The sequence below is a fragment of the Elephantulus edwardii genome, unplaced genomic scaffold, assembly GCF_000299155.1.
Source record: "Elephantulus edwardii isolate Elephantulus edwardi_28Jun2011 unplaced genomic scaffold, EleEdw1.0 scaffold00367, whole genome shotgun sequence".
Lineage (NCBI taxonomy): Eukaryota > Metazoa > Chordata > Mammalia > Macroscelidea > Macroscelididae > Elephantulus > Elephantulus edwardii.
The window spans coordinates 902,964-928,098 of record NW_006400117.1 but is presented as its reverse complement, the minus strand read 5'-3'; positions in this window follow the sequence as shown (position 1 = coordinate 928,098).

The window sequence follows — 25,135 nt, the reverse complement described above, 5'->3', positions numbered from 1 at the left end:
TATTTATTTATTTTTTAATTTCAGTGAACATCTACAGAGATTTTGGAATTCCATTCATTCATTGTTGCACTGTTCTTGTCTTTTACTTTTCCAAGAGGGTAGTGTACTGCAGGGCAGAGGTGGGAGGGGAGAAAAGTGCAACAATGAATGAATGGAAATCCAAAGTCTCTGTAAATTTTCATCGTAATTAATAATAATTTTTTAAGAAGAAAAAGAATATGTTTTTCATTGTTGAACATTTTATTCCTCTCCTTCCCTCTACCCACACTGCAATGGACTCCCTGTTCCAGATTGTTGCCATACATATAATGCCTAATCCTATATTCCTTTCAGACACATCTTCCCCTCCTGTGTTCTTATGCAGTGTTCATTATCTAGCCACTCTTTCCCTATTCTTTCCCCAAACGCTTCATGTCTGTCCTATTTTGTAACAGCATTGTTATGCAGTATTTGTACTTTAGTGACTGAGATATTTCATTCAGCATAATGTCCTCAGGCTCCTCCATATTGTGTAATGTTTTACGAGTGTGTTCATTGTTTTTCAATGCTGAGTAATATTCCATTATGTAACTGTACCATAGCTTTTCTATCTGTTTGTTGATTGGCACTTGGGTTACTCTCCTACCTCTTTGCTATTGGGAATAATGCCGAAATAAACATGAGTATGTATACATCTGTTTGACTCATGGTTCTGGTTTCTTTAGGGTATATACCAGTAGTGGAATTGTTGGATCAAACCGTATTTCTATTTCCAGCTTTGAGAAAGTACTAGATCGTCTTACATAGTAGTGGTAACATTTTACATTCCCATCAACAGTGAATAAGTGTTCCAATATTCTTACAACCTCACCAGCATTTGCTGTTTGCTGCTCCGTTGAACTTTGCTGTTGTTGCTGAGTAAGCCTTTAATGAAGAACCATCATCATCATCCACAATGATCTGCCAAGTGCAATAGAAGCCAGTGCAGCAAAGCTAGGTATGCCGGTGTTTTAAAAAGCATTTCACATCATGACTTTGCAGCTGTGGGACTAGATACTGTCCAAGACATGCTTGTGCTATGATGCTTTTTGCTTGGGTGAAGGAGGACAGAGATGGGCTATGGAGGGAATTGGAATGGAACTGACTCACAGTTGACCCTCTAGTGGGCTTCCAGAGTTGTAAATGGCATGAGAAGAGATTGCCTGTCTATTTCTAGAGGAGCGTTTATTGGTGGAGTCAAACCACCAAACAGATGTGGTCCCCCTACAGACAACCCCATTAGAGCTCTTGTGCAGAAGGTATGCAGACAGGATGAAAAGGGCACGTGCCTGTCATGGTCACTCCAGGAAGGTACTTGACAACAGTTTCATGACATTTAAAAAAATTATTTGAAACATTATTTAAAACTTTTTTAAGGGGATATTGTTTTCCTCCAAGGGCACAAAGTTAATTGGTCTTTGGGGCTGTTGGCCATTTAAAGACTACTTATCAGAGCTTATCTCTGGATTGCTATGTTTGTTAGACTCAGCTTCAATTCCATCCAGTTCTGAATGTTCTCTGTTTTAGTCTCCCAGACTAGGTCTTGGGCTTGTTAGCTTATCACAACAGGTGTTCATTTGTTGTTAAGTGCCATGGAGTTGGATGGCTGGCTGACCCTTCAGAGACTGTAAATCAATCACATGGGAGGAGATGGCCCATCATTCTCACTCAGAGAACTAGTGGATTCAAACCCTGGAACTTTGGGTTGCTGGCACAACTCGTTGGCACTAGACCACCAGATTGTGGACTCTTTTTCACATGCTATCTGTTTCTCCAGTTGGATTATAAACTCCTTGAGGCTAGAGACATAGCCTGTCTTGTCCTGGAGTTATTTTAAGGGCATAGCATAGTGACTTGAATATAATAGTCCCTCCATTCACAAATATGTGCTAAAAGGACCAGTGAATGAATGAATGAATGCCAGAGCATGCGGCATGGACGCACACAGGTGGACACACACGAGCAAACCGTCTCGGCTGTTCTTTTAGTCCCATTGTCCTGCGTCATGGCCAGGATGGATATGCCAGGATTTGAGGGCAGCTGGCAGTGTGGCATCACGCCTCCGGAAATGACCTCCTTTGTTAAACCCTGGGAGGACGATATCCCTTCCTAGACAGTGCCTTCCTCCCTGCCCCACCTTGAGCCTGAGGCTCTTCTGGTAAGATTTTTTTTTTGGGGGGGGAGTTGTGATATGAGGCTCCAGCAGCAGGTGGTGAAAGGATCCCAGAGAAGCAGGCTGAGGGGGGCAGGGGTGTGGGATGGAAACCGCTGCCATTCCGGAAACAAAAGAGCCCTTTACAGTCACTTGATATTATGTCTTCCTGCCCTGGGCCTCCGCCAGGCCCCCTCTCTCCACTGTGGAGCAGAGCTAACAACAAGGACCTGTACTGGCTTTTCCCCATTCCCTGGCCTGGGGACAGAGGACCAAACTTCACTTGGCTGGGCTGGACCTAAGTGTACCCAGACAGCCCTCGTGAGACAGTAGTCTACCCATTAACTGAAGAGGCTGCATCTTAATTTCTTAATAAATAATGTATCTACACAAAGATTCTCACCACTGTGCCAACTAGCTGCACCAATCATGGTGATAGAAAAGAGACTGAGATTGTAAACCAGCAGCCAGGAAATCAAAAGACAAATTGGACTAGGAGAGTTGGCTGTCAGGGACCTCTTCAGAGTGCTGAAGTGCAAAGATGTCAGTCTAGAGACTAAGGTGGGCCTGATTCAGGACACGGTCTTTGTAATTACTTGCATTGGAAAGCTGGACAATGACTAGGGATGACAGAAGAAGAATCAATGCTTTTGAGTTGTGGTGCTGGAGAAGAGAATTGGATATACCATGGACTGCCAAGAGAATAAACAGATCTGTCTTGGACAGAGTGAAAGCAAGTTGCTGTCTGGAGGCAAGGATTTTGAAATTCCATCTGACATACTCTGGGCATATTGCCAGGAGGGACCATTTCTTGGAGAAGGACATCATGCTTGGAAGGGTAGAGGGACAGCTCAGGAGAGGAAGACCCTGGGTGAGATGGATTGACACAGTGACTGGAATATTAGGCAGGTGTGTCAGAGACAGTGAGATTGGCTCAGGACAGGGCAGGGTTCAGAGCTATTGTACATAGAGTCTCTATGAGTCACAGGCAACTTGATGGCACATAACAACAACAACAACATATTTTGGAGTTCAAAAAGTATAAAAATGCAATGCATTGAAAAGCCTCCCTCTGATTTCTATTCGTCAGTTTCTCTTACCAGTGTTCTCAGTTTTTTGTGAATTCTTCCATAGGTATTCACTCTGGTGGCCTAGTGGTAAGAAAGTGCACTGTAATCCCAAAGGCAGGATATTCGAATCCACACCAGTTGCACCGTGAGTGCTCCTTGTTGTGTGCCATTGAGTTGCAACCAACCCATGGCTGGCTCTCTAGTGGGTTTTCAGAGACAGTTAATTGCACAGGAGAAGTTGTGTATCTATTTCCCACAGAGCAGCTGGTATAGGAAGGGCAATCTCCTCCTGTGCAATTTACTGCCTCTGAAAACCTGTGGGGGGGTTAGCTATCCGTCACTTCTGATTCTACAGCACACAACAGCTCAACCAAATATTTATATTCCCTGTAAGGATAGAACTTCATGCACACTCTTTATATCTTGTTTTATTCCAGTTAATAGTGTATCTTAGTTTGTTACGTGTAGTTCTATACAGGTCAGTAAAAAATACCTTCTTGTTCATATTTCATGTCTGAGTTGAATGAACTAATGGGGGAAAGGCAGCAAAATGGATAATTTGAGTTTCCTTTCCTGGAAGTACTAGCCTCATCAGAGTAGCAGGACTTGGAGGCCCCAGTTATTGGCGACCTTGGGCTCATACTGTATTACATGGAGTCAGCGGCCAGGGACACATGAGCCTGCCTCCCATGCAGCCTGGGTACATGGAGGGACCTTTGGTTCCTGGCGATGCTGGAGAGCGATGGACAGACGGGAGGAGCCACATTATGGCAGCCACAAGGCCTCTGAGCATGTCCAATGTGCCTTAATCTGGACTGAGGCATACAGTTAATGTAGAACACTCATGGAACCTTTAACGTTTCATTCAGAAAACCATGAAATATCTTCTTGTTGTTATGTGTTGTCGAGTTGCTTGTGACTCATAGTGACCCTAAGTACAATAGCTCTAAACTCTACTCTATCCTGTGCCAATCTCACTGTCTCTGTCACACCTACGCCCATTACCCAAGTCACTGAATCAATCCACCTCATAGAGTGGCTTCCTCTCCTGTGCTGTCCTTCCACCCTCCCAAGCATGATGTCCCTCTCCAAGGACTGGTTCCTGCTTACAACATGTCCAAAGTATGTCGGACAAAGCTTCAGAATCTTTGCTTCCAAGGAGCAGCCTGGTTTAACCCTCTCCGGGATGAACCTGTTTGTTCTCTTGGCAGTCCATTCGTTACTCTTCTCCAGCATCACAGCTCAAAGGCATCAATTCTCCTTCTATTCTCCTTAGTCATTGTCCAACTCTCTGATGCATAACAAGTGATTGCAAAGACCATGGCCTGTTTAAGGCACACCTTAGTCTCTAGAGTGACACCGTTGCTCTTCAGTACTTTGGAGAGGTCCCTAACAGCAGACATTCCCATGGCAATACGCCTTTTAATTTCCTGGCTGCTGGTGCCAAGAGTGTCTTATTAACTATTAACTCCCTTCCCCCCCACACATTGAGATAATCTTTTTAGACATATTGGCTAAAGAACTCTGCCATTAGAATGAACTCCACCCATCTCTTTTTGCTTTTTTAGAATGTTAGCTGCTATTTAGTTGGCTCCCCACGGCGCAGTGCCCTCACACCTCCTGGTCTTATCCTGTCATCAGGACCAGATTGATTGATCAGGCCATTATGCTCAATAGTATTTCTATTGACTGAGGATCAGAGGGAGTTGCACAGCTAGCCCCCAAACTGATGATGCCTCCTTCTCTGGCAATTCAAATCCACCAGTGGTTCCTCAGAAGATGGGGGCAACTCTCCCAGTGTGTTTTACAGGTCCCAAAAACCCACTGAAAGATCAGCGATGTGTCAGTTCTGTTGCATCAGCCGTTATGTTTGAGCTTTGAGTTGAGCTTGTTGAGGAAGCAGATCCTCAGGCCTTTCCCCCTTGCCCGTCTTCATCTAAATGCTTCCAGAAGCCTCCTTGGTCTGACGCTGCCCTTCAGCCTCCTAGCAGCCTGCAGGCCTCCCCTGATGGATGGGTCGTGGCTGCACATGAGGTCCATTGGCTGGAAATGGAACCCGGATCTCCCACATGAAAGAAGAGAACTCGACCACTGACGTCCTAATGCTTCCTTTTAAGTGCAGCTGCTAGAAAATTTTAAAATTACATTGTGGCTTGCGTTTGTGCCCAGCATCTTTCAATTGGGCATTACGTCCTTAGAGACTTGGAGCCCTGGGAGAGGCTGAGCATGAGGGGGGCTGAATAAAGCAGAAGTAAAAACGCAAGGCGTGCATAGCAATAGCTGATGGGAAGTTCTCCTACACTCCCACCCAAACCTGGGCTAAGGCTAGTGTGTTCTGTGACCCCGTCTGTCCCACAGTGACTGCTGCTTGACTCAAGGACTTGTCTCTGCTTCTTAATCTCTATTTTCTCTTATGGGAAACAAGGGAGCTGGCCTGCTTATGGGTAGGACTCGAGAATGTTCCCTCCAGGAAAGCAGGGATTTCTCCCTGTGCCATCCCTGATCCCAGAACAACGCCTGCCACAGGATTGGTGCTTGCTGAATGGAATAATAGGAACAGGTAGTGAAATGGAAGATGTGAGTTTTCCCCCTCTCGGCAGGGTTAAATTCATCAAAGAATGAGAACTTGGGGGTCTGGGGACCTCACACCATCTTTGGACTATAGATTCAGATGTAAGAGCCACTTGCTGAGGTTCATTCTGGGTCGTTGATGGCCAAACCAGAGGGACCGTCATGTTCTTCACTCTCTGCCTGAGACTCAAAGAATCTCTCAGGGGGGAAAAAGACTGTGACAAATTAGTCTTTATAATTCATACATGTTGAGAATCCTGGCAACATAGTGCTTAAAGGGTCAGGGTACCAACCACAAGGCTGGCAATTCTGATCCACCAGTCATCCTAGGGGTAGAAAAAAAGATGGACAGGCCCCTTCATACATATGCACCTCCTCAGAAATCCAGGTGAAGGTTGCTGTGAGTCTGAATTGACGGACGACGAGATACTTGATTTTGTGTATATATAGGCAGCCTGGCTATGGGACCACTCCCCTTCCCCTTTTTCCATGTTCGTGACCACCTTTCTATGTAACCTGTCCTGCTTCTTTGAGATGGAAGACAGGAGGAGAAACAGGGCCCAGAAAAACCCACTGGAAACCAAGGGTGGGTGCATTATCCTCCAGTGCCCTCTGCTCTGAGGGCCTTGTTCCAGCTGCAGATTCCAGGCGAGGCCCTGTCATCTCTTTGGCCTCTCCTTAGCGCCGAGGACCTCTTCTGATCAGGAAAGGGGAAGCTGGAGTCCAGCCCTGAGGCGGTGAGGAGCCTGCAGGCTGGAATTAGCCACGACTGGCCTCTAAATCATTCATCCTAGGCTGGGAGGGGAAGGCTGTGTGTGTGAGGGGATTTTCATAGATTATATTGAAAGACTTACAATGGCGAGGGAAGGGAGCCGAGCTTCCCACAGTGTCCGGTCAGTCCTGTGGGGGGCTGCGGGGGCTGGGCCTGGCTGCCTCTTTCTCTCTGGGCAGCAGCACACACGGTTTTTAATAATTAAGTAACTTTAATTGTCCTGGGAAAGCAGCGCTCGCCTTGGGGCACGCTGCACAAACTCATAATTAATGTTACCAAGAGAGATTAGCAGAGGAGAACTGAGAAATGATTCACTTTTTAAAAAGCGCCTCACTGTTAAGCCTTATTATCCTAAGTTTAGAACCTCATTTATCTGCTTTTGGGTGGGGGGGAGACCTGAGATCCAGAAACGAATGCATGTGAAATTAAAACCCCTTTGTAATGTGGTTTAAAAACATCAGACGGGAAAATGTTGCCATTTATTGATCCCATTCTGGTGGCTGAGGGCAAATTCGAGACGGGAATATAATTAATAAATCATAATAATACATAGCTGAAAGCGCAGACATTTTACTGCTGTCCTTGCTGCTGGGACATCATTTCATTTTAGGAGGTCAGAGGTTAACTCTCGGTCTCTGATGCTTTAGGAAAGACATAACCAGTCGTGGACTTTCCCAACTTTGTGGACATGAGAGAATATGAGTAGAGAGTCAAGCACACTGGCTTTTCATCAACTTGACAGCAGCAAACAGCATCACCAAGGCCTGGGCTGAATTAATGAATGGCTGAATACACCCACGAGAGACAGGGTGAGGTCTGGAGGAGGGGAGAGCATTGTCCTGGCAGTGTGAGGGGTAAATGCACCCCACTCCTGATGGAGAGGTTCGTGGTAGTGATGCTAGGACAGTGCATAACGAGGAGTGCAACATGGCAGTGATGGAGCAGGGGTGTAACAGTGTGGGAGCGAAGTGCTGGACACTAGGGGTAGTGTACAGGAGAAGAAATGAAGCAATGAAGCAATCCCTCCCGGCCCCACACCCGCAGGGCCTGGGGTGGGTTTTCTGTGTTCTGGTTTGATAGCTGCCGTCAGCCAGGCCCTCTTTTCATGGAGATCCCAGTGGAAGGAAAGGCTGCCTCATCCTCATCCTCATCCTGCCTCCTGTTGCGATGTTCAGATCGCTGTGCTCCATGGGGGATTCCTCGGCTGGTTTTTCTTAAGTAGATTCCAAGCTTTTCTTTCTTTTTTAAAAAAATTTTGACTTTAATGAAAATTTACAGAAAGGTTGGGTATTCATTCATTCACATTACCCTCCCTCCTCCCCCTTCCCTAGTCCACTCTGCAATGCACCCCTTGTCCCAGATTGTTGTCATACCTTGTTATTGTTGCTGTTGTTGATGTTATGTGCCGTCAAGTCACCTGTGACTCATAGCGACCCTACGTACAAGAGCCAGAAACCCTGTTCCGTCCCTTGCCAATCTCATTGTCTTCCACAACAGTGCCTAATCATGCATGCCTTTCAGACAGTCCTTCGCCTCATCTGTTCAAATGCAGTGTACATTATCTATCGACTGTTTTCCTATTCTTTCTCCCAACCCCCACGTCAGTCTTATTTTATAGCAGCGATGTTATGTAGTGTCTGTCCTTTTGTGACTCAGTCATTTCACTCAGCATAATTTCTTACAGGCTCACCCATGTTGTGTAGTGTTTTACAAGCTAATAATTTTTCAGTGCTGTGTGATATTCCATTGTGTGAATGTACCACAGTTTTTTCTGCCCATTTGCTTTTTGATGGGCAATTAGGCTGCTCCCATCTCTTTGCTATTGTGAATAATAATGCAGCAATAAGCATGGGTGTGCCAGGCCTTTCTTCCTTGCCCTTTTTAGATTAGAAGCTTTACTGAAATCAGTTTAAGATCATAACAGCACACTCCACTGACATGAGTGGCTTCTGTGTATGAGGTACATTGACTGGGAATGTGCACAAGATACAAGGCAAGACACGACCACTGCTCCCTGAGCATACTTCTTATTGTGTGCCAACACTTAATAACTGACTCCTAGCTGACCCTCCGGCAGGTTTTCAGAGGCTGTAAATACCATAGGAGGAAAATGCCCAGCTCTGTCCCTCAGAGCAGCTGTTGGATTTAAACCACATGCCTTTGGGTTGGCATCACAAATCCTTACTACTAGGCCACCTGAGATCCCTTCTGCTACTTAGCAGTTTGTAACTAGTATGTAATTGATTACTTTAGACTAGTGAGTGTGTTTTAAGCTTGGAAGGAGGAGTGGCATCCACTTCCATAATAGCTTGCCTCCGGAAACCCCATGAACCTGGAGAGAGTATGAAAGGCACCGGAGGATTGAGGACTCTCCTTCATAGGGTCGCTATGAGTCGCCTGCGACTCGAAGGCACTTAACAACAACAACAACAACAACAACAGTGAGTGTGTTACTTTTTGAAGTTACAATGTCTCCACAGTCCGCCCTGCTTTTTTACTTTCATTCAGGCAATGGATACTTGTATGTGAATTAGGAGTTTACAAGGAGCTCTAGTGGCCTGGTGGTGAGAAGTACACTGCCAACCTGAAGGCCTGTGGTTCAGATCCACCAGGCTCTCTGCAGAGAAAGATGAGTGATCTCCTCCCATGCAATTGACTGCCTCTGAAAACCTGCTGGAGGATCAGCTATGGATTGGTTCTGACTTGACTCACAACAACCACCACCTTTCCACAGCATCATCGTGGTTTTCCTCCACTCTGTCAACTAACATTTACTGAATACCTATCCATGTTCCACACATCTTTCTTTATGGACAAAGATGGAAATACCGAAAGGCGAGTTGAAGGCTGCTTGTAAATCTTCGTATATGATTCCCTTCTCTCTGCTGACCCAGAGAGCACAACTCTCTGATTGCTTGAATACCACTAGCAGCCGCTGGGAAGCAAGATACACAGTCTCCTCCTGTGTAGCCTCCAACCTTGGAGACCCACTGGTGGGTCAGCTAGGAGTTGGTTTAGACCTGATGGCAATGAGAGTTGAGTCTTCGCTCTGAACCTCAGATAAGAATGACATTTCCTCAGCATCTACCTAGTATGACTGTGAGACCTTGCTGGGTACGGAGCTGTGTTTTCCAGGTAACTCTATGTAGGGGTTTTCCTGATTAGACATTATTTCCTCCTTCTGTCTACCCTCCAGCCTTGAGGCTGCCCAGGAGTATCACACGCCACAAGCCCACCAGGCATGACTTGGCAGCCCTCTTCCCTTGTCCCACAGTGAATGCTGGGAGGTCATTTCTCCCAAATAGTAACCTGTAAGGATACTCAGGTCTTTTCCTGAGAGGCTTGGAGCCCCCAGGGTGTCAATGTTGTTGTTGGTATGTACTATTGAGTTGAGTTCAACTCATAGCAACCCTGTGAACAGCCAACCTGAACCTGGTCCTATCCTGTGCCATCATCACCATCATCTCTGACACACCAGAGCCCATTGCTGAACTTGCCATGTCAATCTATCTCATTGGGGCTCTTACTCTCCTTCGCTGGCCCTCCATCTTTCCAAGCAATAGCTTCATCTAACTACATTTTCAAAGTGTGAAAGACAAAGCTTTTGCCATCTCTGCCTCCAAGGAGCTCTCTGGATGCACTTTTCCCAGGACTTATCTGTTTGTTCTTGTAGCAGTCCATAGAATATTCAGTACTCTTCTCCAGCACATCTGAAAGGCATAAATTCTTCTTCTGTCATCCTTATTCATTTTCCAGCTTTCTGATTTGTAGCAGATGACTGAGAAGATCATGCCCTGAATCAGGTGCACCTTAGTCTTTGAACTGACATCATTGCTCTTCAGCCTTTTGGAGAGGTCCCTGACAGTAGACTTGTTGTTCTTGTTGTTATGTGCCATCTAGTTGTTTGCCACTCATAGGGACCCTATGTACAACAGCACTAAAACCTGCACTATCCTGTGCCAATGGCACTGCCTCTGACACACCCATCCCAATTACCCCAGTCACTGAATCAATCTACCTCATAGAGGGTCTTCCCCTCCTGTGCTGTCCCTCCAGCCTCCCAAGCATGATGTCCCTCTCCAAGGACCTGTCCCTCCTTACAACATGTCCAAAGTATGTCAGACAAAGCCCCAGAATCCTTGCCTCCAAGGAGTAGCCTGGTTTAATCCTCTCCAGGATGAATCTGTTTGTTTTCTTGGCAGTCCATGGTACATTCAATACTCTTCTCCAGCACCACAGTTCAAAGGCATCAATTCTCCTTCTGTCCTCCCTAGTCATTGTCCAACTCTCTGATGCATAACAAGTGATTGCAAAGACCATAGCCTGTATCAGGCACACCTTAGTCTCCAGAGATGCACCGTTGCTCTTGAGTACTTTAAAGAGGTCCCTAACAGCAGACTTACCCATCACCATACATTTTTGGTTTGTTTGGTTTTTTTTTCTTCCTGGATGCTGGTGCCAAGAGTGTTGACCTGAAGCAGTGAACAATCACAATCTCTTTGCCATCCTGATGCTACCAATTGGTCCAGCGGTGAGAATCTTTGTCTTCTTGACATTGAGCCTCAGTCCATACTGAAAGCTGCAGTCCTTGGCCCTCTGCAGCAAATGCATGAGGTCCTCCTCAGTTTCAGCAAGCAGGGTAGTGTCATCTGCATAACACAGATTGTTAATAGATCTTCCACCAATCCTGACGCCACACTTCTCCTCATAGAGCCCAGCCTCTCAGATAATCTGCTCTGCATACAGGTTGAAAAGGTATGAAGACAGGACACATTCCTGGTTTACACCCTTCCCAATTTTGAACCATGCAGTGTTATCCTGCTCTGTTCTGACAACTGCCTCTTGGTTCGAGTACAGGTTTCACATTAGCACGATTAAATGTTCTGGGATTCCCATTCTCCTCAGAGTCAGCCACAGTTTGTTATGATCTACACAGTCAAACGCCTTTGCATAATCAATGAAACACAGACAGACATTCTTCTGGTATTCCCTGCTTTCAGCTAAGATCCATCTAACATCAGCTACAATATCCCTAGTACCACAACCCCTTCTAAACCCAGCCTGGACTTCTGGCAGTTCTCTGCTGATGTGCTGTTGCAGTCGTTTTTGGATAACCTTCAGTAGAATCTTGCTTGCATGTGAAATCAATGATATTGTTCTGTAGTTTCCATGTAATATATCCCCTGATTTCCTGATTGCTGGTACCAAGGGTGTTGATTGTTGACCTAAGAAAGATGAAATAGTTGACAACTTCAATGTTTTCTCCATCTACCATAATGTTGACTGTTGGGCTTGTGGTGAGAACCTTTGTTTCCTTCATGTTGAGATGTAATCCCTACTGAAGACTATAGTCTTTGATCTTGTGCAACAAGCCTTTCAGATCTTCCTCACTTTGACAGGCAAAAGTGTGTCATCTATATAATACAGGTTGCTGTAGGTTGTTGACGAGTCTAATTCCTATCCCAATGCCACGTTCTTCTTCATAGAGTTCAGCTTCATGAATTACTTGTTCAGCGTACAGGTTGAATAGGTATGGAGAAAGGAGTCAACTTTGATGCACATTGTTGTCATTGTTGTTGAGTAAAGTCAAGTTGGAACTGACCAATGGTTGACGCTATGGTGAGTTTTCAGAGGGAGTAAATCCCATGGGAAGAGAGTGCCCATCCGTCACCCATGGAACAAGCTGATGGACTGGCCTTAACTAATCAAACTCAAAATGTGGTGCCTCCCAGAGGTCTCTTGGTGAATAATCAAGGATGGGAGCTTTGGGGAGAGATGGGGTAAGCCATTCTTTTCCTGGTGCTGTTCCTGTGTGGCTTCAGGCATGTTCCATGTCTGAACCTCGAGCCTGAGGGAAAGAGGAGGTGAAGCAGGTCCCGAGGAACCCTTCCCAGAGCCTTTCCTCCCTGTTCCTTTTGTTGTTGTTTACTATAGAGTTAGAACCAACCCACAGCTGACCCTCCAGTGGGTTTTCAGGGGCAGTTAATGGCACAGGAGGGAACTGCCCACCCTTTGCCCATGGGGCAGATGGTGGCCTTGAAACTGTGTGCCTTCTGATTGCAGCACAGCTTCTTGCCACTTGGCCACCAGAGCTGCTGCTCCATATCTGGAAATTAACAGCCGAGGGGCAGTTGCTGGGAGCACATTCTAATAAGGGCACAGAGAGAATTGAGCTTACCAGGCTCCGTGGCAATAACAAGCGTGACACTTGCTAGGCCAGTTGAGGGTATGGGTTGGAGCCAGCACAACCTGGTCACTACTAACACTAATACTAACCAAGCTCCCCAATGTCTTCAGAACATCACTGTTGTACAATACTTTCCTACTCAGGGTCTCATTTAGCTGGCACAAAAATATTCAAGGAGAGATTACATTTCCATTATGAAGAAACTAAGACTTCTGAGATGGCAGCTGACTGAGCATTTGAACCTGTGGCTTCTGGCTTTCAGCCTCCTGAGAGGGTGGCTACCATGATCCTTGGGCTTTCTTCCAGACTGTAGATAAGTGATCTGGCAGCTATCTTTTTCTAGAACATGATGTCACATGTTGTTTTGGAGTTCAGCATGGGAATGGGGTGGGGGTCAGGGGGAAAGGATTAATTCTTTCTCCTCCAATCATTAATTTACCATGTATTCCATTTACTGAGAACCTACTCGACCCAGTCTTGGGTTAGGTGTCATTTTCTGCCCTCTTCATAAATAGTTTGCATAAAATCATGATAAACAATCTGAGTACTTCAGAAGAGAAAAAAAAAAGAAAGAAAAAGGTGTTAGATGCCACTGAGAATAACAAACGGGCAATTCCAGTAGAAGAAAAGAGAAATGAATAGAATACTGCTCTTATTCTAGTGGCTCTGAGCCTCTCCCTGATTCAGCCTTTTGTGCTTTTTCTGCATCCTTCACAGTTTGTGTGTTTGTGCATGCACGTGTGTGCATGTTTGTGGGTGTGTGTGTATCTGCGTGTGCATGAATGTGCTTGTGTGTGTGTACGTGTGTATTTGCATGCATGTGTGTATATGTGTGCGTGCATGTGTGAGTTTCCGAAATTGTAGCATGCTCTACAGTTTTTGCTTTCTTGTCCTCTAAACCACACCACTGACATGTGACAGAACATGGAGGCCTGTAGCAATCTCTTAAAGTGGCAGATTAGTATTTCTTTAATGATAATATTTAGACTGTCTACTCTGATGGCCTAGTAGATAGAGTCACACTGCTAACTGCAAGGTGAGTGGTTTGAATCCACCAGCTGCTCTGAGGAAGGAAGAGGGACAATCTTCTGTGATTTACAGTCTCTGAAAACCCACTGAAGGTCAGCAAGGGGGCACTTCTGACTCAGTAGCATTAAGTTTTGAGTAACTGCTAATGGTCAGGTGAATGGTTTCCATTGTTTTGCCAATACTAGCCAAACAGCCAAGCCCTAACTCTGTCTTGAACTAATGTGAAGCAGTGGAGATGACTACTGGGGGACAGAGACTTGAGACATCAGAGTTCTATCTATCCTGCTTGACCTCAGGCAAATGTCACTGTCTCCTTGGACAAAGCGTCAGATAAGGACACCAGGCTTATTCCTCGCAGCCTGGCTGTCTCTGACCTCTTGGGTATCCCCAAACCCTAGAAGCAGCGGAGAGCTAGCTCCCCCAGGGTCAGCCTTGCTGGGCTGTGGGTGGGGTGGGCGGAGCTCAGTGACCTGGGAAGCCTCCCCCATCACCCATCCCGGTGATGCAACCCTGAGCTCAGGCAAGCCTGGCCTTGCTCTCCCAGGGCTGCAGCGTGATTCAGGGCCCGTGGCGTGGCTTCCCCACCAGCAAATGAGCTGCAAGAGACCTTTCTTGGCAATAGGCTTAACGAGGGCTCTGGGAATGTCTGATTACTCATCTGTTTTGCAAAGGCAGCAAACTGGTGAGAAGAGGAGGCAGCTACAGCGTGGCTTCCTTCCTGAATTAATGACTTCAGTATAAGGAATGACTAATGTATTCAGCACCAGGCAGGACTGGGTGGTCGAGCCAGCCCCAGCTGGGGCTGGGGGTGGCAGGGAGGCAGAGGAAGCCAGTATTGGGTGTGTTTAACAGTCCCCTTCCCCCTCCTCCCTGAGGGTCTTTGAGTCTCCTGATGCTGTCCTCTTAGGGGCTTAGGAATGTGGCCAGACGCCTACCCAGACATCAATCTCCACTGTCTCCAGCGGCCTATCTACCTGAGACGGCTTTGCTGTCAGCTGATTACAGAGTCCCCCGCCAGCCATGCAGAGGGAAGGAGTGCAGCCAGACAAGCCCAGCAATCCGCAGTGCAACAACCCACAGCGGAGGGCTGATTCACACGTGCTGTGTGACACACTCTGCCGTGCACTTCAGGAGAGGGCTTTGAGATGAAATCTGCCAGGGAAAGAAGGCAGGAGAGCTGGTGGGAAGCTTTCCTCTCACCACATGTTTCAGACAAAACCCACGTCTGCAGATCCAGGACTTTTCCAGGGGATTTCTCAGCACTGCCCTGGCTGGTTTCCTCACTCTCCTTATCGCAGGTGGCTTATTGCAGGCTCCACGTCAGGATTAATGGGGACAAGAGGCAACATTTTGCTTTTAAAGGAAGGTTTCTGGTTTCAAAAGGGGTTTGTGTGCGTGGGTCCATGCATGCGTGCATTTAACCCTTTGCTTTCTTCGAGGTTCTTGCTTCCAGGCTGTTCTGGCCCAGCCTCCGGCTTTCTAGCACCTGGTGAAGCAGCTGACCTTGGCAGTGTGCTAGCCTCTGGGCATCACCTGGCTCCCGCCCCAGAACTCCTGCCTGAGCCTCTTCAGCCTGGACCCTGTTCTCCTCTCTCCAGGGTCTAGCTTGAGCCCTTCCCATGACCTCCCTGGCTCCTGCAAGGAAAGAAGTCCTTCCCTGATGGATTCTCCACGTTCTACTCCGTTTGGAAACTACTCTCCTGAGTGACAAGGGCAGCAGCCTTGGCCAATGCCACGCTGGGCTCAGGCCACAGGAAGTCTCTGGGCATCCTGTGTGAGCCAGGGCACCTGTCTTCTGCCACATGTGCTGGGCACTGGCCCCGTGTTTGTAAACCAGGATGCAAGCAGATGGATGCCCTGGCCTCGCCACAGGCCACCAGCTCATAGGGGAACCCCGGTGCTTGCTGTTCTTCCCACCACATCTCCATTCCAGAGCTTCATGGGCTCACTTGCCATCTCGCAGGTTGAAGGGTTATCGCCATTTAGCACGAGACTCTGCTCCATGAAGACATGCGTGGATGTTGTTGAATGGATGGATGGATGGTGCCTGACTTGTTTGTTTGGCTTTTTTTTAATGACATATTTGTATTGGTTTGCTACAACCATTCATTTACATTGTGTCTGTACGTTGTGTTTTGTAAAATCTTTCATTTACATTGTATTTCATTCATGTACATTGTGGGGCCCCGCCCCAACAATCATTTTACTAAGAACTACATTGGGAAAGTGTGTAAGTCAGCTACTTCAAGCCTCGTGTCCTAATATCCCCCTTTTAGATAGCCAGTTTCTGATTTGTCCAGCCCTGGTGGCCTAGTGGTAAGAAGTTGTGTTGCAATCCTGAAGGGACGAGGTTCAAATCCACCAAGAGCTCCGCAGGAGAAGTCTGTGCAATCAACTCCCTTGTAATTCACTGTCTTTGAAAACCTCCTGGGGGGTCAGCTAGGGGTCATTTCCGACTCGATGACACATAACAATAACAACTGCAAACCAATACTCTGAGGAAACTAGCATGCCCCTTTTGCTGAAGACTCTTCTGTTCCATTTGGAATTTTGAGTATTTGTATCCACAAGCAAAGTGCAATCCAGAGCAAATGATTAGATTGCAACAATTAACCATAGCTCACAGCATGATCGCCTTCTCTTCATCTGGATGGGTTCTGATCCAGTCCTCCCAGCCATCAGGGCTAGGTCCACATGGGCATCAGAGGCAAGCTCAGGAGTGGGTGACTCTTAGTCCAGGGAAACTCCTTCACCTTGTTGTTACTGCTGTGACCTTCTGGCCTCTTGGCCCAGGACTGAGGGTGACCGTGCTCAGTAGGACCTTTGAATTTCCACAAGCTGATTTTGTATATCACTGCAATATTTGCACAGTCTCCCTTAGTCTGAAAACTGTGCTGTAACCTGTGCAGCATCCCAGCAACACGGAAGCCTCCATGGGCAGGTGGGTGGTGGCTGCATGAGGTCCGTTTGCTGAGAAGCAAACCTGGGTTGCCCCTTTAGAAAGGAAGGTTCTGCTACTGAGCTGCCACTGCCCTCTTCTTCACCTGGAGGGCTTTTAAATGGGCTTTTATGGTACTAATTGGGACCAACCCCTGAAGCCCCGTCATTTTCTTGGGCACAGCTCCATCGCCATTGGATCTAGGGAAACAGACTTGCCTAGGCGGTTCATTCTCTAGCTCATGACAGCAGAGAGGCCCTGGATGCTTACAAGATTATCAACTTCCCAACCTACGAAGGGAAAAGAGACCTTTAGGGAATCTCTCGATTAAGAATCTTTTTTTTAAAAAAAAATTTTTAATTTTATTATTTTTTTGTGTGTGCCATCAAATCGAATCTGACTGATACAGGAGGAGGGTGCCCATCCTTCTCCAGCAGAGCATCTGGTGGATTCAAACTGCATACCTCTAAGATTGCAGTGCAGCTTCTTGCCATTAGGTCACCAGTGCTCCAAAGAATCTTTTTTTTTCAAAGAATCTTTAATAATTCAGAATAAGTCATCCTACCTGGTCTTTCTCACATAATCCTCCCTCTTCCAAACTCAGTTTATACTCACAGTGTGAGCAAGAGCAGACATCCTCCCCCAGATCCCTGGGAAGCAGGACTTTCCAAATTAGAGGTAAGAGTTACCTTTTCTCTGGTCTAGTGAATGAGGAGTTGCACTGTCATCCCAAAGGCAGAAGGTTCAAATCCACCAACTGTTCTAGGTGCAAAATATGGGCACTCTCCTCCTGTGCAATTTACAGCCTCAGAAAACCCACTGAAGGATCAGGTTTGAGTCGGTTCTGACTTAAAGCTGTTGGAGGATCAGTTATGAGTCAGTCTGAAGTTGATAGCACATAATAAGCAAGCACAACTGCCGAATTCAGGGAGCTCTGGTGGCATAATCCATAGCGAGTTGCACTACTAACTTCAAGGTGGCTGGTTCAAATTCACCAGCAGCTCTGTGAAAGAAAGACAGACGATCTCCTCCCATGTGATTGACAGCTCTGAAAACCCACTGGAAGGTCAACTAAGAGTTAGTTCTGACTTGAAGGCACTGTGTTGAGTTTTTGTTGGGCAAAGGCATTTGATTGTGTGGCTCATAACAAACTGTGGTTGACTCTGAGAAGAATGGGAATCCCAAAACACTTGACTGTGCTAATGAGAAACCTATTCTTGGACCAGGAGGCAGTCATCAGAACAGAGCAAGGAAACACTGTGTGGTTCAATATTGGCAAGGTTGTATGCCAGGATGTGTCCTATCTTCATACCTTTTCAATCTTTACGCAGAACAGATTATCTAGGAGGCTGGGCTCTATGAGGAAAAATGTGGCATCAGGATTGGAGAAAGGCTCATCAACAATCTGCGTTATGCAGATGGCACAACCCTGCTTGCTGAAACTAAGGAGGACCTGAAGCACTTGCTGTGGAAGATCAGGGACTGTAGTCTTCAGTATGGATTGAGACTCACAGTCAAGAAAACAAAGATTCTCACCACTGGGCCGATTGGCAGCATCATCATGGATGGTGAAGAGATTGAGATTGTTCACAGTTTTGGTTTGCTTGGCTCCACAGTTAACACTTTTGGCACCAACAGCCAGGATATTAAAAGACGTATTGTGATGGGAAAGTCTGTGGTTAGAGACCTCTCTAAAGTATTGAAGAACATCAGTATCAGTCTGGAGACCACAGGCCATGATCTTTGCAACCACTTGCTATGCAACAGAGAGCTGGGCAATGACTAGGGATGATAGAAGGAGAATTGGTGTCTTTGAGCTGTGGTGCTGGAGGAGAGTACTGAATATACCATGGACTGCTGAGAAAATGAACAGGTTTGACCTGGAGAGAGTGAAGCTGGGCTGCTCCTTAGAATCAAAGATTCTGAAGCTTCAACTGATATACTTTGGACATCTTACAAGTAGGGACCAGTACTTGGAGAGGGACGTCATGCTTGGGAGGGTTGAGGGACAGTGCAGGAGAGGAAGACTCTTATGAGGCGGATTGATTCAGTGACTGGGGTAGTGAGTGAGTGTAGGTGTATCAGAGACAGCAATATTGGCACAGGATAGTGCAGGGTTTAGGGCTATTGTACATGGGGTCTCTATGAGTTGCAGGTGACTCGATGGCACATAACACATAACAACAGCAACGTACCAAATTCAAGGCCTTTTGACATCATGGTGAGCATGAGTCCTGTATAACATGCCTCCCTATCCAGTACCTCTGGGCTCTGAGACTTGGTCTCCTGCCACCCCCACCCCCCATTTCCTGCTAGTCCTCCCCTCCTCACTTAGCCCAGAGATCACTCTTTTCAGAGTGACAGAAGCAACGTGTGCTATTTCCTGAGACTAGAAAGGAAGGTAGTGCACTGCCCACTTTAAACCCAACAATCCATTTGACTCCAGAGATTTCTTTTATATTCTCCACCCCATCGCCTTCCTTTAGGGTGCTTTCAAGCCATGTCACTGAAATAACAGGGTGAGGGTGGTATTTTCCTCTTTAGAAATCCTTTTCCAGGCAACTATGTCAAGAATGTTTTCATACTTTGGGCTGGATAGGGAGGGGATTGGGGGTGTGTGGTGGGTGAAGGTTTAATCCCCCAAGATGGGCATTTCTCTGAAAACAGACTTGCAAATGTTGGACTTGTCAAACTCTAAAGTGTCTCTTTATTCTTGGGAACCGTGGCACGCTGCCTGCTGAGAGCCCTGAGGGAGGGAAGAGGCTGGAAGGAGGGAGCCTGGGGGACAGAATGGGCAGCATGTGGGGAGAGGCAGCAGAGGCACATGCCACATAAGCAGGGGGGCAGCACTGTCCAGTGCATGGGAGGGGAGGGGGCCACCTCGCAGGCTCCCTCAGACTTCTAGGAAATAAGAGGGGAGATGCTGATGAACATTCACATCCTCACACTCACCCTGCCAGAGAGGATCTGGTTTGTAAATGGTTTGGTTAATGCTCTTACCTGTGTTAACACAGAGACTTCCAGATGAATTGTCATGCATTGGGCCCCTGCCTGAGAATCCTGGTGAGGGATTGCTGAGCTTCCGCTCCACCTGGAGGTGGCAGACTGCGGCCCAGGGGGCTTACGAGTTTGCCAAATGCCTTCTGAGGGTTACTAAGTGAGTGCAAAGCACCTCACTGGAGCTTGCTGTGGGACTCAGCTTTCTGATCTGCTGTCCTGTCGAGGTAAGTTGGCAGCTCTGTAGGGGAAAGAGACAGGAGAACTGTATGCTCCTGAGGCCCTGGGTGCAAAAGGACGAGTGCCAATGTCTATTTATTTCTACTACTTTTCACCCCGAACATCGCTCAAGTATTTACACCCCGTGAGACCTTGGCTTCAGAATATTTTATTACTTGTTTGGCTCTAGAAGGGAGCCCTTGAGTGTGGCTTGTGTGTAATCAGAGGGGCCGCTAATTCAAAGGGCCTTGGGGCAGGGCCATCTCCTACTGTTCAGACTTACAGCTGATAGAGGGTTGCTATGAATTGCAGTCAGCTTGGTGGCAGTGGGTCTGGTTTGGGAATCTCCAGGGAAGATCTGTTATTAGCTTTAAATGTTTGTATTCCCATCTCTTAATCTTTTGCCCACAAGATAGTGATTGTAACAATGGGCTCAAGTATACCAGAGATGATGAGGATGGTGTCGGACAGGGCAGGGTTTGGGTCAGTTGTTTCTGGGGTCTCTATTAGTTGTGACAGACTCCTAACAACAACAACAACAACAACAACCATCCTTTGCTCTGAGGGCGTGGGAGCATGTAACGGAGTGGCAGCTCTGCCAGGTTGGGATGCTTAGTCTGGGCGCAGTATTCAGCGGAGCTGTGGAAAGAAATCATGGCGTACACTTTCATCTGGCCTAATGCTCTGGATTAAGGAACCTCTGGTGGCCTAGTGGCAAGAAGTTGTGCTGCAATCTGGAAGACACACGGTTCGAGGCCACCAGCTGCTCCTTGGGAGAAGGATGAGCAATCTCCTCCCATGTGATTAACTTCCCCTGAAAACCCACTGGTGGGTCAACTATGGGGCGGTTCCAACTCGATGGTAAGCAACACAACAAGTATTACTTTATAGGAAACAGGAAACTCTGGTGGCCTAGTGGTAAAAATCAGTGCTGCAATCCCGAATTCACGTGGTTCGAAGCCACCAGCTGCTCCACGTGAGAGGGATGGGTAATCTCCTCCCATGTGATTAACTGCCTTTGAAAACCCGCTGGAGCTGTGGGTTGGTTTTGACTCGATGGTACACACCAACAACAAGTAATACTTTAGAGACATTGGTGCTTCGATGAGAGACAATCCGATTTGACTCCTGGATAATGTCAGTGGAGATGTACAAATAGGAAAGGCCTAAGGGTCTACTTCTCATGACCAGCAACTCTCCGGTGGGTAGCAGTGGTCTAATCCAAACTAACAGGAGGATGACCAGGTCTGGGCAGCATCTTGTCCTGTGGTGCATTAGGTTTCCATCTGTTGGGAACTAACTCCATGGTGGCGAACATATTATTTCCTTGACACAGCAGACTTGAAAGTTTAAACGATGCCTTCCATTTCTTGAGTATCTACTATGTTCCAGAAACCATCTAATGACTCAGCATATGTGACCAATCAGAATCTAAGCTTGGTGAAAGCAGGGACTTTGTGTTGCTCCCTGTTGAGTTCACGGGACCCAGAGAAGTGCTGGTCTCATTTTAGGTCTTCAACAAGTTTTTTGTTGTTGTTATTTTAGGGTTGAAAATATTTCTAATTCTGATAGTCCATTGGAGCATTATTCCTGCTATACGGATGGGGGTACAGAGGCATGGCAAGGTTGAGTGGCCTGCTCTAGGTCTTGCAGTTAGATAACTAGTGGAATGGGACAGTCTGTCTGTGCAAAGTCCAGGCCTTTTTGGTGATGTGAAGGCTGGCCTGGGACTCTGACTCACCTGTGCCCTGACTCCCCTGGCCTTTGTAGCATAGGTTGCCATGTGAGAGGTGGTGGGACCCCAAAGACAGCTTCAGGGGCAGAGAGGCATTCACTTCTTCTGTCCAAAGATAACATAGTATTAACCCCACAAATGCTGACCTGTCTTCTGAGGGCAGCACTGAGTGCAGTGTGGAAGGCAGGAGCGTGGGCTACCAGGGCCGTGGGGAAGGCTGACAGATGCTGCCGGTGGCACTAAGGTTGCTAATCATCTGATTTTGAGATGGAGAAATTTTCCTGTATTATTTATTGGGTCCAGTAGGATCACAAGAGTCTTTTGATTTAAAAAAAAAATTATTTTGTTTGTTTCCATACAAAATTCACATACATTGTTTTCATTCATATGCATTGTGTTTCACACATTCATTCATACACTCTGAGTTTCATTTGATCATTCATCTGTATTGCATCTTATAGAATCAGCCTCCACTGATTGATACCTACTATGACCTCATACAAGGGTCCTTATGGGTGAAAACCAGAGTCAATTTAGAATGAGGGGGCAGGAGAAAGATCCAGTCTTTGCCAGCTTTGACGATGGAAACTCACAACCTACACTCCATCCAGTCAGAACTGACTCATAGCTGGCCCTCCAGCAGAATTCAGAGGCTATAAATCTCATTGGAACAGATTGTCCATTTTTCTCCTGTGGAGCTGCTTGTGGTTTTGAACTGCCTGCCCTTGGGTCGGCAGTTGAATGTCTTACCCATTAGGCCACCAGAGCTCATTTGGCTGTGGAAGGGGTTCACAAGTCAAGGAATACAGACAGCTGGAGAAGTCAAGGAAATAGTTCTCTCTCCTCCTTTTCCAGAAAGAACCAGTGCCAACACTTTGATATTAGTCCAGTGAGCAGCTTTTTCAGACTGTTGCCTCCCAGAGTGGTAAGGTAACATGTTCATTTAACCCACAAAGCTCATGACAATTGGTTATGGCAGCAATAAAACAACAGAAAACTGCATCTTTGCTAATAGCAGCCTCCAGCAGATTGAGCCAATGCCCGGTCTCCAGAGGAAAACTCCAGGTAGAAGCAGGGGAAATTCTGGAGGCTTCCTGAGAAATTCCTCTCAGATGCCCACCCTCCAGCCATCATGCTACACCCTGGTTATATGCGAGTGGCTTCATGCCGGTTCACTGTAGCACCAACACAGCAGAACTTTCACTTACTGTTCTGGGGCTTTCTATGCTCCAACAATGTCACTTTAAAGACTAAGGTGTGCCTGATCCACGCCATGGTATTTTCCATGGTTTCTCATGTACCTGAAAGTTGGACAGTTAAGAAAGACTGAAGAAGCATCAGTACCTTTGAGTTATGGTGTTGGCTGAGCACATTGAATATCCCATGGACTGCCGGGAACACAAACAAGGCCATCTGACAGGAAGTGCAGCCAGGGTGCTCCTTGGAAGCTAGGCTGGTGATACTTTCTCTCATATACTCAAAGCATGTTGTCAGAAGGTCCTGGGAAAACAAGACCAGGCTGGAAAAGGGGGAGGGTCTGAGAAAGGGACTCTCACCAAGATGGATTGACACAGGGACTGGAGCAATGGACTGGAGCATGGAGGACATTGTGAGGATGTCACAGGATCAGTCAAGGTTCTTAACATCACTATGAGCTGCAGTCAGCTGGATCACACACAGAAACAACAATATGCATCTCACAACTGCAGGTGGTTTATCAGATGCTGGCAGAGGGCAGAAACTATGGATTAATGTTCCCTCCTCTTGGTTCTCAAGGGAGTTCTGGTGGCTTAGTGGGTAAAGAGTGACTCGGGCAATTCAAAGGCAGATGGTTCAAATCCACCTGCTGCTCCACAGGACAGAGAAAAGCAGTCTCTTCCACTGTGGTTTACAGCCTCTGAAAACCTGCTGCAGGATTAGCTACGAGTCTGTTACTCTGAAGCACATAACACCAAACCAACTCGACTCTCAGTCTGTAGTTCTGAAATGCGTCTTACAACATTTAGATGTTCTCCAAGGGGTTGAGCACCAGTTTCCCATAGCGGAAGTCACCTCAGAAATGCGTCTTTGAGAAGGCTTTTCTCTGGGGCAGTCACACACTGGACCTCACTCCTGCTCATTTCCTGTATGAATACCTGTTTATGAATCAATGTCTCACAGCCCTTTTTTTTTTTTTTTTCAGAAACCTGGTAAGACAATATTCCAGAACATAGCAGCTGCTCATCAAGTATTTGCTCAAAGGCAAACCCCGGCTCGCAGGGCTGTGGGGAACTTCATTGCTGGTGTGAGTGGCAGTGAGCAGTCCAGTGTGAAAAAGCCCGAGCTTGGCTGATGGGTCAGAGGTCCTTGCTGGTCTAGGTAAAGCTGAATGGATGAGGGCTGGAGGGATAGTTTTGACATGCTGGGGGAAAGCACTTGGCCTCAGCTTGTTCAGAAACCCAAGCTCTGTGCTTGTGTATGTTCCCTTCAGAGCACATCTGCCATGCCCATTGCCCAGAACAGATGTTTTCCTGATGAACTTAATTGTATCATTAGCAACCAGGCTCAAAAAACGGGTGATTTGAGAGCTGCTGGGAAGCAGGGAGTCCCCTGGCCCGTGGCCGGCAGCTGTTCCCAGCGCTGGCTGAGCAAGTGGGCTCCTTCCCTTCCTGGCCCGCAGCGGCTGTGGTCACCCTGAAGGACGAAGCTGGCCTGTGGGGCGGATCCGGGCTTTCCCACCAGCCATGCCCAGAACTGCCAGAAACAGATCTCTTGGCATGTCTAGCGGATATGGGTTTCACAGCAGTAGAAAAGGAGGGTGGGGAGAGAAACCAGGCCTCTTCCTGGGCCTCCTGGGAGGCCACACAGTGGTGGTTCAGCTGTCCACACTCCCTCCTGGCGAAAGTGATGGGGCTTGAGATGGGGGATCTATTTCAGTGAGAGGCAGGCTAGAGACTTCAAACACCTCAGTTTCTTCTGGTTTTAAACTATAAGTTTAAAAGCTGGTGAGGGGAGAGACTCCTGACCCTCACTGCTTCACCTAGAGCAGAATTCTTTTCCAGCCTTATTGCACAGTCCCACCGGGAAAGGAAAATACGAACAAAAAAGCAAAACAAAAATTGCCATGGAATCCATTCCAACTCTGAGTTACCCTTCAGGACAGGTAGACTGGTCCCACAGTGTTCCTGAGGCTGTAAATCTCGACAGAAGCAGACTACATCCTTCTTGTGCTGAGCAGCTGGTGGGTTTGAACCGCCAACCTCTGGGTTAAAAGCTGGGCTACACCACTGCAGGCTCCTTCTATCATATAACAAGCTAACACATTGGTGTCTCGTCAATTCATACTCAAGGCGACCTTCCATCAGATTTCCACAGCTGTAAATGGAAAACCTAGAAGGAGGAGACCTCTTTATCCTTCGGAGTGGCTTGCGGCCCCCTTCACAGACCTTTCAGTTAGCAGCCCAACAC